We start from the raw sequence: 17,404 nt of genomic DNA on the forward strand, positions 1-17,404 counted from the left end.
CAAAATTGTAAAGCTTCTTAGACTCAGTGGCGTAGCGTGGGTTGTCGGCACCCGGGGCAAGGCAAGTAATTTGCGCCCCCTAACCCGTGGATTTGCGCCTCCTAACCCTAACCCCCAGATGTTGCGCCCGGTGCGGCTGGCCCCCCCTGCACCCCCCACGCTACGCCACTGCTTAGACTGGAGTTGTAAAGCCTGTTATTAAAGGTTCTTAATTATTAGGGTGGCAATTGTGGATGTTGCAATGCATGTTCAAGTTACACTGAAATCAGTGCATTTTGTAGGTGAGAAACTAGGTCAGGATTGCAGTCTGAAGGCTTTTTCTGATCTGTTTCCATTTTGGCATGAAGTCTGGAATGGAGATGGAAGTGGGGGAAAATTCCATGAAGGATCCTTGCATTTTTTGGCTGAGCTGCCCTTTTTCTCAAACACACACACCCCTCATTCATCTTTATTTTATAGAGATCCACAGTACGCTGATGAAGGGAAGGAATTGGTAGGAACGCATCCCATAACAGCTGTGAACATTTTCACAAACTGACTCAGTGAACATCTGGGCAAGTCTCAGCAAGAGTTCTCTTGTCCAACTGATATTGCTAATACATACCAAATCAGCAGGGGCTGGAAAACTATTTGCTCCACTATGCTACTAACAAACAAACTCGCATTAACAAAACAACTACGAAGAATCATTTCCTGGAAATGGCCAAGACTTGCTATTCTGCAGGAGCTTCCAGTTTCGAAGGAAATACTACAACAGTTAGGGGAGAAACCCCCAAAATGATCACCTCCCTTGTCAGTGATAATTGTCGGGTGAATGTCCCTTCCCCCCCAACACAGAGAACCAACAGATGTTGTCATTAAGCAGTAGTGGAGCTTCATGCTCTGGCACTGGCGGGTGGAGAGCAGGTGGGGGCGGGGCTGACGCACATCCTGGGGGCGTGGCGCACTGCACACAGGGTCGTGGCGCATGTCCTGGGGGTGTGGTGCGCCACCCACAGGGGCGTGGTGCGCATCCTGGGGATGTGGCATGCCGCCTATGGGGGCGTGGCGCCCAGCGCGGGAGGGGGGGTCAGCTCTGATAGCACCCCACTGGGATTGCGCTGCCGGGGGCAGTGCGCTCCCCCCATTCCTCTTCCTCCGCCAGTGTCATTAAGAGATATGGTTTTTTTGAAATGACACTTGGTGCTCTCTCGCTCTCTATTTGTTATACTCAAATGTGTCTGGATGAAAGGACAGATGCCCTGTGGATGAGTGGTTTCTGGATCGAGGAATTGGGTGGACTGCTTTTTCTTGATGTAACTGAACTCTCCCTGAAAAAGCAGGCACAAAAGGGATATTTTTGGTGGGGGGATGCTCCTTGATTCATCATTGTTACTAGAGGCTCAAGCAGTTGTGGTGCATAGAGCACCTTTTACCTTTACACCAGGGGTCAGCAACCTTTTTCAGCCGTGGGCCAGTCCACTGTTCCTCAGACCATGTGGGGGGCTGGACTGTATTTTTTTTGGGGGGGGGGGGAAAGAAATGAACGAATTCCTATGCCCCACAAATAACCCAGAGATGCATTTTAAATAAAAGCACACATTCCACTCATGTAAAAACACCAGGCAGGCCCCACAAATAATCCAGAGATGCATTTTAAATAAAAGGACACATTCTACTCATGTAAAAACATGCTGATTCCTGGACCACCCATGGGCCAGATTGAGAAGGCAATTGGGCCACATCTGACCTTAGGTTGCCTACCCCTGCTTTACATCAACCAAAGCAGTTCATAGATAAGGATAGCATTGCCACAGTGGTCCATGCATTGGTAAACTCAAGACTGGGCTACTGTAGAACACTCTTGTGTGTCACTGCCCTTAGAGTTTGTTGGGAAATTGACACTGGTGCCAAATATAGTGGCTAGGTTGCCAACTAGATCTTCTTACCACAATCATATAACTTCTTTTGAAGGAACTGTGCTGTTTGCCAATTTGTTACAGAGCCAACTTTAAGATTCTTCTATTGGCCTATAAGGCTCCAAATAACTTGGGAGCTGGTTATGTGAAAGAACTTTGTCTCTTGTGTGAACATGCTATATTTGGAGGATGCCATGACTGCAACTAATCCATCCTGACATGACCTAGGTGGTGATACCTATTTTATGGTCTCCCTCTCACATGCAACAGGCATCTACAGTAGTGTGCTCTCACCATCTATTCAGATGCATTTATTCTCCCTGACGTTTTCCAGCTATTTCTTGGCCTACTTTATTCTGTAATTATATTGAATTGTTCTTTGTTAACATTGTATCACTCCTTGAAATTTTCTTTTAAATGAAATGTGGTATAAAATTATTTTTAAATTAATAAAATAATTCAAATGGGCACATGCATGTTAAATGTCCAGATTACTTCGCTTTAAAAAAGGACTTAGGTGGATTACAGAACAACCTAACCATTAGAAATACTCTCAAAATACAGTGATTTCATTCAATTTAATCTTAAATAAAGAGAAGGCTTCTCGATCTTGCTGAGAATTTTGCCCTCCAATGTATTTTATTACTGTGTATAAATTTAATTGTAAAAGATATACTTTCCTTTTGGGGTACATTTACTACAGGCATACAGATATTATGATCTTCAGTTCCTTGTTTGAGAACAGGCAATCCCAAATGGATGCTTGCTGTCTTTTTTTTTTGGGGGGGGGGGAATGGAAGAAGCAATGCAATGATGTAAAAGAAATTACAACAGTGTCATCAGATAGCAGTGGGTATGTCTTTCAAAACAGAAGAATACTATTTTGTGGTTGAAAAATAGAGGTGAACAAATGCTGCCTTCAAACTCCCAACACTTATTTCTTAGCATTTCAAAACTATGACACATATTCCAATTTAGATTTTTAGTGGCTTCTATACAACTATTACGTGTACAGCATTAGGTGATTTAAGTATAGAGGTCAGTGTCCAAGTTGCTGACCAATATTTTTCATTGTTTTCTTGGGCTCTACTGGTCTAGCTGATGCAGCTATCCATTGTTGGTTGCAGGCCACAATTCATTTACCCCAGATGATGTGAAAGATGATGGTGGGTTTGTCTTTTTCTGGGTTTTGCCATTCTCTTTCTTAGCCACGTTACCTTCTATTATGCACATAAGGGTGAGAGGGTCATTTCAGGCAGATACAAAGACTGCTATGAATGAGCAGCTGAATCTCTAGTCTAGGGAATCTCTCTTGGTGTATTACCAGAAATTAACAACTTTGCACATTAAACTCTTGGGGTGATGGCTGCCCCTATGTCAATGTGGTGCCTCCAGAGACTGTAGACTACAACTCCCACCACTCCTGACCATTGGACCTGCTGGCTGACGGGTGTTGGTCTACAACATCTGGAGGACACCTCATTGGTTAGCCTGGCCCTAGACACAGCCCCTCCTACACATGCTGCTGATTGGATGACATTTCCTCATCATTATACCCCCCAAAATAAATAAACTAGATTTATAAAAGCAATAACAATGAATCATATTCCGCATAGAATAGCAATACTGTACAGATATAGACCTTTTAATTGATGTATTAAGGGGGATCCCCCCCCCCACCAGAAAATGGATAGATTCCTAGAGAAAGATGGGCTGGGTAGGGAAAGCGAAACATTTCTTGAAATTAGCCTATTAGCAAGCATTTTCTCTTTACCACTTGAAAATGGTTAACGAAGCTGAACTGAAGTAGCATGCTCCCTAGTCAATAACATCAGGCAGTAGTGCCAAAAGCCCTCTGTCCCGAGAAGTCCATGCTGCTATCAAATGCACTGCCCTGTTTTATGACAGAGCTTTGATTGTTTCCCCTCGTCACAGTGACATCCACTGGGAACACAGAGATTATGGTCAGAGCAGCTTAGTTACACTCTGCGAGGCCTGCCTTAGTACTTTTGGAGATATGTGCATACCACTTCTTTTCTAAAACACCTGAAGCTAATCAGATGGCTCAATTGGCGGAACATTCTGACATTTTTTTCCCCTGCAGGAGATGTCATATATCATTTAACACGGTGTTCAGTGCACTGCCTGGTTCCATAAGTGCTGTCAGGAATCTGGATACATGTGCGAGAGAGAGAGAGAGAGATTCTCATTATTATTATTTTAAACTCACAAATGTTATGGTAAATTAAACACGTCTCCTCTACTGAGCAAAGGTGCAGGACTCAATTAGGCTCTGATATGAAACAAATGTAGTAGAATATTTCCACTTGACAATTGCCTGGTTCTTTGTGGTGCTGTGTTTTATACAGTGGTACCTTGGTTACATATGCTTAAGGTTACATATGCTTCAGGTTACAGACTCCGCTAACCCAGAAATAGTACCTTGGGTTAAGAACTTTGCTTCAGGATGAAAACAAAAATCGTGCTCCAACAGCGCGGCAGCAGCGGGAGGCCCCATTACCTAAAGTGGTGCTTCAGATTAAGAACAGTTTCTGGTTAAGAACGGACCTCCGGAATGAATTAAGTACTTAACCCGAGGTACCACTGTACCAGTATAATGTGTAGGCAGTTTATTCCTCATTTTGGTTTGTAATACATGGGGCCAGGGCTGGGGAGAGGGGAGAGAAAGGAGCTTCTAAACCAGTGGTTGGTTCCCAAACTTTTCTGGGGCACCCATTGTTCCCATAAACTCATTTCCAGTGCCTCCTACCCTAGAAAAGCATTAATCAGAATAAGGCAAGACCCACAAAGGAAGATAACAGCGCAATAAAATTCAAAACAGTAGCAATTAATGGCAGATTTATTCTAAATCCAATAAAAAGTATTTGATTTACTTAATACAACAAAGCTGATGAAGTTGGTCCAGTGATACCAGCTTTTCATAGTTATTTACATTTCCAGCGCTTCCCTACCTTTCCTTTGCATCTTAGCACCCCCTTAGGTAATCCCATTGCCCCCACCCCAAGGAACAGCTCCACCCACTTTGGAATCACTGTTTGAAACAATTCCTTGCCTAGTCTGACACTTTGCATTGCCGCTGTTGAGGTGATAAGACACCACAGAAGATAAGAACTTGTTTATCTCACTTATGGCTGTATAGATGATGACATTTCATCAGATACCAGCTTTTTCTCAACTCTGCAGCATTATACAATTAGGAAAAGACACCTACACAATTCCCTCACCTGTGCTACTCTTAAAAACACAGGTGCGCTGTCTTCCATTGCACCTTCTACCTTAAAACAACATTGGGAGATCATCCCTACTGCTGCCTTGTCCCCTTGGCCAGTACAGCTTCTCTCCTTCCTTAGGTCACTGAGGATGACGTTTGAAGAGGAATAAAAGGAGATAAGGGCTGCTGGGACCAGTATTTATTTGCAATCTTTATTGCAACCTTTATATTCATATAGTGGGAAGCAGGTAGCGTTCCTTGAACTGGAATGGTAGCAACTTCCTTTACAGAATGCCCCTGAGCGCAAAATAGTTAGCTTTGCATCAAGCAATCCAAGAGACCTTGCTTTAGAGTTGTGCTCTTCCAACTTTCTAAATCATGTTGTTGTTGTTGTTTCGAGCTCAGGCTTCCTTTAATACAGAGATTATGTATAAATGCTTTCTTTGTTTTTGCTCTGAATTGTAGTGTCAGCAGGAATTGGAATTCATCAAGGAGGTATGTGCTATGATGAGTTAATATACAAATACGTCAGTAAAATGGAGGGCATAGCTCAGTGGTACAGCATCTGCTTTGCCTAAAGAAGGTTCCAAGGTCAATCCCTGGAATCTCAAGGCAGGACTGAGAAAGACCTCTGTCTGATAGCCTGCAGTGCTGCTGCCAGTCAGTGTAGATAATACTGAGCTAGATTGGACAATTCCCCCCAGGTCGATCCCCCTCTTTGACGCTCTTTAATATCAACAGTTCCCTTCGTTTTGTGACCAGGGCTAAGCAGAGCCCTGAAAAGTTGCACCTGCGATCTTTAGAAAAGCGTGTAACGCCTATATCTGTCTGGCTATCATGGTCCAGGAACTGGTTGTACTGAGTGTATAGACAGTTATCATCTGTTCCCATTCGGGCATTGAAGTCTCCACCGATATAATTGGAGCAATAGTGTAGGTAGATTCGAGAGGCTCTAGGAAGTGCTCTAAATCTGCTAGATTGAACAAGGGTCTTGCTATATGGCAGCTTCTTATGTTCCCAGATAGACAGGGCCTTGAAATAATGGAATGTGCAGGGAATGCCTATGTTTGTGACATTTATTTATTTATATTTTAGGGTCAGTTTTTCCCAAGGTGGGTGCTTGCCTCTTCTAAAATTATGTGCATGCACAGCAGCACACTGCTGCGAAAGCCCCATCAGGTTTACATCTGCCTGTGTGTGTGTTTTGTTTTTTAAAATAATATTTTATTAAGTTTTACAAAAAGAAGAAACATGAAACAACGATAAACAAACATCCCCACAACAGAAAAAACAAAACAAAAAAGTAAACACTACAACACACAAACACAAAACAGCAAAATACAACAAAGAAAATAAACATATTAAAAACCATTTTTGTCTCTTTGTATTCTTTACATTAACTTATTTCTCCGACTTCCCCAGACCTTCCTTCTCTGTATTCCAAATCAAATAATCTGTCCGCAAATTCTTTCCCTCTATCATAATTTGATTTCCTGATACTCTTAAAGTCTATTATATAATTACATTTCCTTTAATCTAATAAAATTATTGAGTCTTTCTCAATTCACTTTTTAACTAAAAACCCTTCAATCTCAAACCAATGTCATCTAACGTTCATTATCTTGTAATGTTTTTGTAAATAGTCTTTAAACTTTCTCCAGTCTTCCTTCACCGTCTCTTCTCCCTGGTCTCTGATTCTGCCGGTCATTTCTGCCAATTCCATATAGTCAGTAACTTTCATCTGCCATTCTTCCAGCGTGGGTAGCTGTTGTGTCTTCCAATACTGTGCGATGAGTATCCTTGCTGCTACTGTTGCATACATAAAAAATGTCCTATCCTTTTTGTTGCCTGTGTGTGTGTTACAGCTAGCAAGATGTGAGGATCACGGGAGCGGCCCTGATGCAACCAAGGCATGTGTGTTCATGCAACATGCGGGGAATCATTCGTGTTGTGCTGGCTTGTCTATTTTTGCATGATTGTTCTGTGAGTCACTGTCATCCACGGCAAATAAATGCTAATTTTTGTGTGGCATAAGCAGCTCTCTACAGTATGCACATATAGTATAATTAGACTCCAGATGCACTGTTATTAAAGCTCTCCTACAGGTACTGTTGCTGCTATCGCCACATCTCCCTTTTCTTATTTCAGTACCTGCTGTTGATTCTCTAGGACTTTGGCGGCAAGAATTCTGGGTGCAAAGACCCAGAGTAATCATTTGCAACTAAAGTTATGCCTTAAAAAAGAGAGAGCAGTATTTGGAAGGCTATACTTGGATCGCTTTTGTCGTTTGGCAAGGATTTGCAAGTTTGAAATGACTACGCCATGCAAAAATAGATTAACACCTAGAGACTTGTAGTGACTGCAAAATATTTTCATGGTAAAGTCACCAATAGTTGGTTAGCAAGGAAACAGATATTCGAAAAGTTCTCAAAAGGCAAAGAAATCAGGGAAAAGGTTTAAAAAAGAAGCAAAGAGAAGCACAACAGGTTAGGACGTAAGAGCAAGCAGTCCATTGGGAACATATCTTACGTTAGCCCTCCTGAAAACTGAGATGGGTGGGAGGTGACTAAGAACCACACAGCTGTGTTCTTGTGCAATGCCATATTTATTTTGACTGTGCCTGAGTCCAGTAAGAAAGAAGCAGTGCTCTTACACAGTCTCCATTCATTTCAGAGGAGTCAACATAAGACGTTCCTGGGACATCCTATCCAGTAGCTCTCCAGCTTCCTTTATACCTTTTATGATAGTGTCTCACTGTCTCAGATACAAGCTACGGGGAAACTGTTAATGTTTTTGCCCAGGAAATATGTTTAAAGCACGCTTGTGATATAAATATTTGCTAATAGTGTAATGCGCTGAGGTAAGGCCCATGATTCAGCCAAACTCAAATCTAAATTATTTTTCTTTGCTTATAAACACAATCAAAGGCATCCTGCCTGCTTTGTGGTTTTCCTTCTTCATTAGGTCTTTTAATACAGTTGTGTCATCACCCTCCTGAATAAAAGAGACGCTTTGACGTCACCTTGCCTGTGTTCATTCTTTGACTGTTTGAATCTAGGGCTACTGAGATTCTTTTGAAATCGTTTCGTCTGGCAGTTGCATAGCTTTGTAGGTCCCCCCCCCCATGGTTGTGTATTATCCGCAAGCCACTCTGAGCCAAATTGCAAAGTGGGATATAAATCTAAGCAACAACACCACAGACTAAACCTAAAGAGGGTGATTTGGAAAGCGTGGTCCTCTTTGTATAATGCAAACTCTCCAAAGATACGTTCCTCCTCTTGCTACTGCATGGCTCCTAAGAGCTACAGTGGTCAGGTTGTAGGACTAGGATTGGGATTTGAGACAGGACTAAATGACCTTGTATTTTTGACTGTCGGTCTAACCTAAATCATGGCCTGTGAGTCACGGGGCTATTGTGAGAGTAAAATAGACATGGGGAGATGAACTCTGAATACTGTATACAGAACACTGGTGATAACATTGACTAGTAGCTAGGTCAGGTGGCACATGCCTTTGTTGTTGTTTAGTCGTTTAGTCATGTCCGACTCTTTGTGACCCGATGGACCAGAGCACGCCAGGCACTCCTGTCTTCCACTGCCTCCTGCAGTTTGGTCAAACTCATGTTTGTAGCTTCGAGAACACTGTCCAACTATCTCGTCCTCTGTCGTCCCCTTCTCCTTGTGCCCTCCATCTTTCCCAACATCAGGGTCTTTTCATTTCCAGGGAGTCTTCTCTTCTCATGAGGCGGCCAAAGGATTGCAGAGCTTGTAGGTTTTTACCTGTACTGTGGACAGCAGGGATACTTGCTAGTGGGGAAAGCACTGTTGTGTTCAAGTCATCCTTGTGGGTTTCCCATGGGCATCTGGTTGTCCATTGTGAGAACAAGATGCTGTATTAGATGGGCCTTTGGCCTGATCCAGCAGATCTTTTCCTATATTCTTTACTATGCCACATAGCTGTGTAGATCATCTGTTGACCTTACTGTAATGAGTTCATTCTGGGGTAAGGTGGCAGAGGAAATACTCTTGACAGACCAAAAGTGGGACTCTGAGGTAAAAATAAGCCAAGGAAGCTGAGCACAAACAGTTTCTTGGTGGCAGAACCTGAGATATATTGCTGCGTTTATGGTTTTGTGTAATACTTTTAGTTAGCAGGAAAAGAGGATAAAGTTTCTGAAATGCCTGAACCTTAAAATAGAGTGTACGTGAGGCTAAGCCTGTGCTTGTTTCCAGACAGAGAATGAGCCACACAGTTACTATGGGGCAGTCGGTCCTTTTAAACACTGTTTGACATGAGACAGTCGCTAGTAGCCTTTTCAGTGATGTCAGAGCCTGTTAAGAAACACTGCTTCTGAACCACACCACACATTCAGCTTTCATGAAGCAAATGAATGCTATTTGGAATAAAGCTCTTTCCTAAAAGCAACATTCTTGGGGAAGAAACATTTATTACGTTAGTATCATCGGAAAGACTGAGCAAGTGAAAACTGCAGAATTGCCCAGCCGTAAGACTCCAACATTTTTAGGTTGTCATTCTCACTTCTAATTCTTTCTGTAAATTCTTTCTGAGTTGATTATATTTCTGTCTAGGATTTCCTCTCTCCTTTTCTGCTCCCCCAAACTTGATGTCACGTGTACAAGCATGCAAGTTGCCTCAGACAGCTAACTGCTTATATATGTTGCATCCTTTCCAGGCAACTCCAGAGAAATGGGAATCGAGACACAGTGCTAGTAGAGACTCATATGTCACCCATGCTTTTCATGCAGAAGGTTCCAGATTTAATCCCTGGTATATCCCCAGTGTGAGTTTCTCAGGTGGGCAGAGCTGTGAAAATCCTCTGCTTGAATCCCCCTTTGTCAAAACCATGAAACTATGGTTAGCAGCTTTGGAACAAGCAGCTGCTTAAACTATCTTCAAATTATGGTTCAAAATCCTAGCTTTTTCCCTGAAGCAGGAAACCATAGTTTGTCTGTTCGGTTAGTTAGAGACTTCTTGGTTCAATCTTAGTTCACTGAAAAAGGGATGCGTGTGTGTGTGTGTGTGTGCAAAAAACAAACAAAAGGGAACTTCTGGCTTTAATAAGCCTAGATATGATCATCTGAATGCAGCCACTTCCTCTAATAATGTAAGAAGTGTAAGAAGTGGTATTTACTAAGCCCATATAACTCTTCAGACCTTTTCATAAAATTAGTAATGATCAAGGTTTACATCTTCCCAAGGAGGGGCTGTATAATTTTCAATGCCTTATGGCAATGGAACACACCACTCTTTAATATCCAGCTGGCTTTGGGGCTACATTAGGCTGTCTCTTCTCAACTATCAACTCTCCAGCTGCAGGTTTTGCTTTTTCTGTTGTTGGTATATTTATTTATTTGAGCTTTGAAAACATTTGCAACAAAAAAGCAAGATATGGCCACAAGGTGATGCATGCACTGAAACAATATAAAAATAAAATAATAGCCAACTAAATCCAGCATTCTGCTGAGGGAAATCTGTTAGTCCAGACACATCAGGTAAGATAATCATGAAAATGCAAGGTACTAGCAGAGGGATATTTGGAATTTGAAACCTGATAAGTAAGGATAACATTTTTCTCCACTAAAAGGAAAGCATATGAACTATCATACACAGAAAGTAGTCATTGGCCCTAACAATGTGCATCTTTCTTTCTCCACCTTAATTTTCCTTTAGGGCTGTCTTCTCCCAACCTGGCGCCCACATATTTTGGACTTCAGCTGCTATCAGACAAAACCAGCAGAGCCCAAGGATGATAGGAATTGTGGTCCAAAGTGTCTGGTAAGTACCAAGTTGGAGCATAAGAGCACTCACCAAATTTTAGTTTACTGCTTTAGCGTAAGAAAACACATGGACAGAAGCCCTCATTAAAAAGCCTGCTTTCACACGAAATAAAAAAATCCTCATTAATTTCTTCCTTAGATATCCAAAGCAAAAAGGGCTAAAGAAAACTGAGAATCCCCGTGACAAATCTATAGACCTGGAAAATAATTCTGGACATTCTGTGGCCTATTAGACACAAAAAGAGGCTTTCAATTTTTGCGTTGTTAATATGCTCATGTTGGCTTTTTCTTTTCTCAGCCATACATCATACATCTATTAAGAACTGAAAGGCCCCTGTTCTGCTCTCTCTATGAAATATTATTAAAAAGTGATGGTGCCTGGTGATTTCCCTTTGTTTCATGTGGCTGAAGAATCTCTTCTTTGTTCTCACCATAGATCATCAGGACCATCTGAAATTATCATATGCGATGACTTGGCACCACATTAAATATGTAATGGCTGCAAAGCACTTTGAAGATAAAAAGACCTTGTTTAAATGGGTTGTTATTTATGTAGCATATAAGGAGTCATTGATGGAAACCTTGCTCATAAGCCCTGTTGGGATGCACATGAAAAGGAAGGTTTGGATGAATTCATTGCTTTGTAACACTGTCCGCGCTTCTCTTGCTGCAGCCTAGGAACTGGGAGATCCAGATAACTAGCACCTTGAGTGCCACTTCGGTCTGCCTTAATTATAATGTGCCGCAGAAACGAAAAGCCCAGGCAAGTTTGTGCAACTGTCAAGGGAGAGATAAAATGGCTTCTCCAGCTATTCGGCCCCCAAACTATTTAATTACAATGAGTAACACCTGCAGGCTTCATCCTGAGCTGTGCAGCTGGAGAAAGCCTTAAGTACTAGCTTGCTGCTGAAAAGAATGTTCCATAGAACAGGATGTTCAAAAATATTTAAATACTGCCCTGACAATACAATCCAGTAAGAAAACACATCTCTTTCTCCCAAACTGCAAACAAAAAATAAATGCTAGCACAGACTCCGAGGAAGGGCAGAGGGCCGCTTATTTGGTGTTTCTGGTCACCCAGTCAATAATCCCTGGTCTCCCCATTTTGCATAGGGGATCCTAAAGTTTGAAAGCTAGCTTTGCTTCAATATGGTTGGGGAAAGGAGAATCCCTGTGTGCATTATATGTAGGAACAAGAATAGAGCTCTGTCTTGTGGAAAAAAGAGGGTTGGGGACTAAGCAATTTGTGTGTATATTGTGAAGATTCCTGCTGAAGAGTTTAAAGTCTTCCCTTGCCCCTTGAAATGTGAACAGAACTTGACCAGGCAGGGCCAGCTGAATGGTGGTCCTGCATCTTTCTATTTCCAAACTTTAGAGATGGCAGCAGATCCACATGAAGTCAAAACAACACCATCCAAACACATCAAGGAGGGATCAGCAGGCCTGGAGGAACACCAAGGTTTTCAGAAGTACAAAAAAATCTTTGGAAGCAAAACAACAACCTCAAAACAGCCCAACGAAGACTGAGGATCCTCAGAGGGCACAGCATGCTGACTGATTGCTGAGGGAGGTAAAGAAAAGGAAAACTTAGCAGGGAAAGTTATAAAGTAATAGAGTATCCTGGCTGGAACGCTGAGCAGGATCATTACAAGCCTCACCTACAGTATTTTAATTCTAAATGGAGCAAAAAGCAAGGAATCAATAATGTATGCCTTGCTCAATGGGATTTACTCCCAGGTAGCTGTGAATAGGATTGCAGCTTGTGTCTCACCACTCCCTCGCCTCCAGCATCTCGATAGCATTAAAAACACCAGGGATGCTACACTGCTTACCAACAGTCTCAGTCAGCATTTTATGGGCCTGACAAACTCCATTTGTGTCTCTAATCTCAGTGCAGGACGATGTTTTCACATGCTCTGTGCTCCCCTGGCATAATTCTCTGGGTATCTTAGAATCACTGGGCACTTGTACAATTCATTGTTTTGCTTTCATTTCCTGCCCTTGATTTTTGTGGACAAATGTAAACACTGCCTAAAGCCATCCTTATTTTGTCTCATTACATGTGAGGAGTCCAAACAGTTTCTCCCCTTCAATGCCCTATCACCAAAGCTGATGACCTTGATTTAAGGAGGCTTATGTGCCCTTGTTCACTTTGGATTGAACTATTGCTGACAAATGAGTTTATAGTTCTCAGGAAGATTCCCAGTCACCTCCCAGCAGAGGACCTTTCTTCTTGACGTAGAAGGCCTGATATCTCCAATGAAATATTATTTCTAGTGAAGTATTACAACAGAGATTATGATCTCTGCTATGGCTTTCAAAGAACTGCCTTCCTCCATGTCTTTGTACATCTGTAAGCTTTTTCTCCTATACAGCTCTTGCTGCAACACATTTCAGACCATCTGCCCTCAGTCACCTCTACTTGCTCCAGTCTTGTTCTTCCCCTTGGCAGAGCTAGAAATGGCCACCTGACACCTGGCTTGTTTGAATAGGAAGTGAGAAGGAGGAGGTGAGAATGGAGAATCTTCTCCATTCTCACTTCCTTCTTTCTCATCTCTCCCTCTTTCTTTTGGTGCACTAATAAGAATTGACTGGTTTAAACAAGCTGCAGGCCTTACGGCAGCTCAAATTATTCGTTCTCAGCTCAATCAAGTTGTTCAGCGAGTGATATTTAGGGTGTGCATTCTTGTATTTTAAAGAAATTCCTAAACTGGGCTGACTCTGTGGGATACTTTTCATCTTTGCATTCAAAGTTGACTCTTGTTGTCTCCCCCCACCCCACCTGCACAAGGCTAACATGATTGCCCTACTGCATTTATTGCTATTCTGATTTTCCCTCCAAGTTGACTTTTGCTGCAAATTTAACTACCAATATCAAGCATGTAAGTCTTGCACTGCAGAGATGCAAGAGCCAGTCTGTGAATCAATCTGTTTCCAAACAGCACCATATCCAGTGCCATCTTTCAATGGCATTCTCGAAGTTCAGGCAGTTCTAACCCTTCTCGTATTTTTTTCTCAAGTCTATCAATCCCTCCTTCCCTTGGGTTCTGAGGGGTGTATTTCTGATGCAAAAAGAAAGAGCAAGGTTGCATTCCCTCATTTGTCAGGAGAATGTCATCAACCAGTATGACCAAGGCAGTTTCAGTGCCATTACCAATCCTGAAACCAAACTGAAATGGATCCAGATACTGAGTCTTATCCAGGCTTCCCTAAAGCTGGACTGCCAGCACCCTTTCAAGAACCATGCCCAGAAAGGGGATATTTGCCACTGGGAAATAGTTGCCTAACACTTCTGGGTCCAGGGAGGTTTTTGTGAGGAGGAGACTGGAGAGTAAGCCCCACTGAGACAGGAGAACTTACTTCAGGGTAAAAAATGCATAGGATTGTGCTGTTCAAATATGCTGATGCAAAGGATTGTGGGGCACATTTCCAGAATGAAGCATTGGGGAGAAAAAGACTAAAGTCAATGGGGAATGATTACATTGGAAACAGACCCTATAATTTACAGGAGCTAAAGAAACATGTTTCTACTCATACATATTAAGCAAATTGCTACTTGATTCTTAGCTGAGATTCAAACAGCTGTGAGGAAATTCTTCAATGCACATGACACTTGTAGAGAACTGGATTTCTTTGGGCAACCATAAATGTGAAAACAGGGTTGAGAGTTTATAACGCACAAACAAAAGCTGGGGAAACGAGTGCTGAAACCTGACATTGTATCACCAACAGATCAAACTGTTGTGCTTATTGACTGCAGCACTTATTTGTGAACAGCCATAGTAAATGGCGTTGTTATTTAAACAGCTGAACTGAGTGATTCCAGAGCCGCTTCAGCTCTGAATTGAACTAGTCTTTAGAATAAAGCAAACTCTGTGGTTCAGGCTAAAGCAGAAACTGAAAATTATTGTTTCAGCTAGGCCTGGCATTTTGTAGGGGCCCTTAATTGTTATTTTTCTAATAACCATAGACAGTATTTTCTTTCTTCCTTTTCCATACACTGAAGAGGAAGAGAAGTGGGGGTAGGAGGAGAGGGACCCATATAATGTAGCTTCTGTAATAGGCCACAGCAGGATTGAACAGAGTTAACAGAAGAACATTACTCATGTTAAGCTAGTAACTCTCATAGCTGTCAAGTGTCCCTTATTTGAAGGGATAGTCCCTTATTCCAGCGCCATGTCCCGCTGCTGTCCCTTATTGATGGATGTCCCTTAAATGTCCCTTAAATGATGTCCCTTAAATTTCAAAGGAAGCAGCTCCTCTCCCTCCCTCCCTGCCAGGGAGGAGGGAGGCTCCAACTGTGTTGCTTGGCTGTGTTGCTCACCCAATAAGAAGTCTAAGAACGACTGGGGGGTGGAGCTTGCGTCCCTTGTGTGTGGCTAGTTAATGCAAGCTGAGGAGGTTTTTGAATGCTGGACGCCATTTTGTTGCACGTGCTGCTGCAAACTTTGCAGTGCAAAGCCAGGCCGGGGAGCCATCGTAAGTTGAGGCTGCATAGGCTTTGTGGTGCATGTGATTCAGATTCTGTTGAACCTCTGGTTACAAAGTTTGTTTGATAGTGTTCTTGAAGCTACCAGCATGAGTTTGACCAGACTGCAGGAGGACAGGAAGACTGGAGTCCGCAGGCCCCTTATTTTGGCTGCTGGTCCCTTATTTTCAAGGCTGCTGGTCCCTTATTTTCAAATCTGTAAGTTGACAGCTATGGTAATTCTATACGTTCTCCTGCTTGGAAGTGCGGGTGTCCCTGACGCTTCCACACCCCTGAAACAAAGCACAGAAAACTGTGCTGTCCCAATGCATCATGGGAAGTGTAGTTTTTAAGGCTGAGAGTTTTTATCAGACCACTGTTCCCCACACAGAGCTACAGTTCCCAGAGTTTCCTAGGAAGAGGAATTGGTTATTAAACCACTCTGAGAAATGTATGCAGGTGACTCTCAGCTTACCCAAGGGTTACATTCTGGGGGACAGTACATAAAGCCAAAATCATGTATTGTCAAAACACATTGGGTGCAATAGTAGGTGGGAGTGCCAAAGTCTTTCCCCAGAGAACCACTAGCTTTCCACCCCTTTTAAATTGTTTTTTAAAAATTGCCAAGCACATATGCACACAAGTTAAATATGCATAAATTGTGTATGTTCAGATGGGACCTAAGACTTTTTTAAAAAAATGTAAGTAAGTACTTTTATTTTGGATATGTTTCATAGATTGACTATGTTTCTATAGATTGTCTTCAGGCCTCCGTTTGTGGATATACTAGTTTGGTACCTAATCCACACTTTCTCACATAGGTGACTCCTTTTCTGAAATAGCTTCACTGGATTCCCGTTCCTTTCTGGGTCCAATTCCAAGTGCTTAGGTTAGGACCAGGATATCTTCTTCGATATGATCCAGCCTACATAGTAAGATTTGACGGTGAGGCTCCCCTTCAGTCTTTACTAATGAGATCTGTTTGAGATAAAGGTGGTGGCCTTCTCAGTAAGGTAAAGGTAAAGGTACCCCTGCCCGTACGGGCCAGTCTTGACAGACTCTAGGGTTGTGCGCCCATCTCACTCAAAGAGGCCGGGGGCCAGCGCTGTCCGGAGACACTTCCGGGTCACGTGGCCAGCGTGACATCGCTGCTCTGGCGAGCCAGAGCCGCACACGGAAACGCTGTTTACCTTCCCTCTAGTAAGCGGTCCCTATTTATCTACTTGCACCCGAGAGTGCTTTCGAACTGCTAGGTTGGCAGGCGCTGGGACCGAACAACGGGAGCGCACCCCGCCGCGGGGATTCGAACCGCCGACCTTTCGATCGGCAAGCCCTAGGCGCTGAGGCTTTTACCCACAGCGCCACCCGCCAGGCCCAAAATTGTGGAACTCTGCTCTGAGGGAGCCTCAGCCCTGAGCCCTCCCTGATGGCTTCCCACCACCACCACTTTGCAAAGGCTTTTCTTTTCCAGCAGACCTGTCTCTTGCCAAACTTTTTTTTAAAACCTTTGTTTATTGGAGGGTTTCTTTAAACACTTGCTCTTCTCTCTTTATCTTTTATCTTGTGGTTTTATCTTGCAATGTTCTCACTGTAATTATTCTAAGCGCCTCAAGCATTTTAATAGAAAGATAAAGGAATAAATTAAGACAATTAAAGTGATGGCTATCATTATTCCTGAGGCTATAATGCCTAATGTAGTCTTATGCATGTCTACTCAGAAGGAAGCCACTTTCACTTCAATGAGGCTTACTCTCAGGTATGTATGAACAGGATTGTAGTTGTGACATATTTTTGTTGGGTGCAAAATAACATATTTTGTTTGGTTTACTTGCTGATTTCAAGTAAGGAAGGTTCCGTGTCTGCTTAAACCACTGTGTGCAAGGTAAACAATATATTTAAAGCTCTAAGTACTTAAGACCTGATGTGCCTGTCATCTTTGTCAATGCATTTCATGAGGAACTAGGAGATAAACAGCACTCAAAAGTGTCGTTTTTGTTCAGGTTACAAA

The sequence above is a fragment of the Podarcis tiliguerta genome (genome assembly GCF_965153285.1).
Source record: "Podarcis tiliguerta genome assembly, chromosome: 3".
Taxonomy (NCBI): domain Eukaryota; kingdom Metazoa; phylum Chordata; class Lepidosauria; order Squamata; family Lacertidae; genus Podarcis; species Podarcis tiliguerta.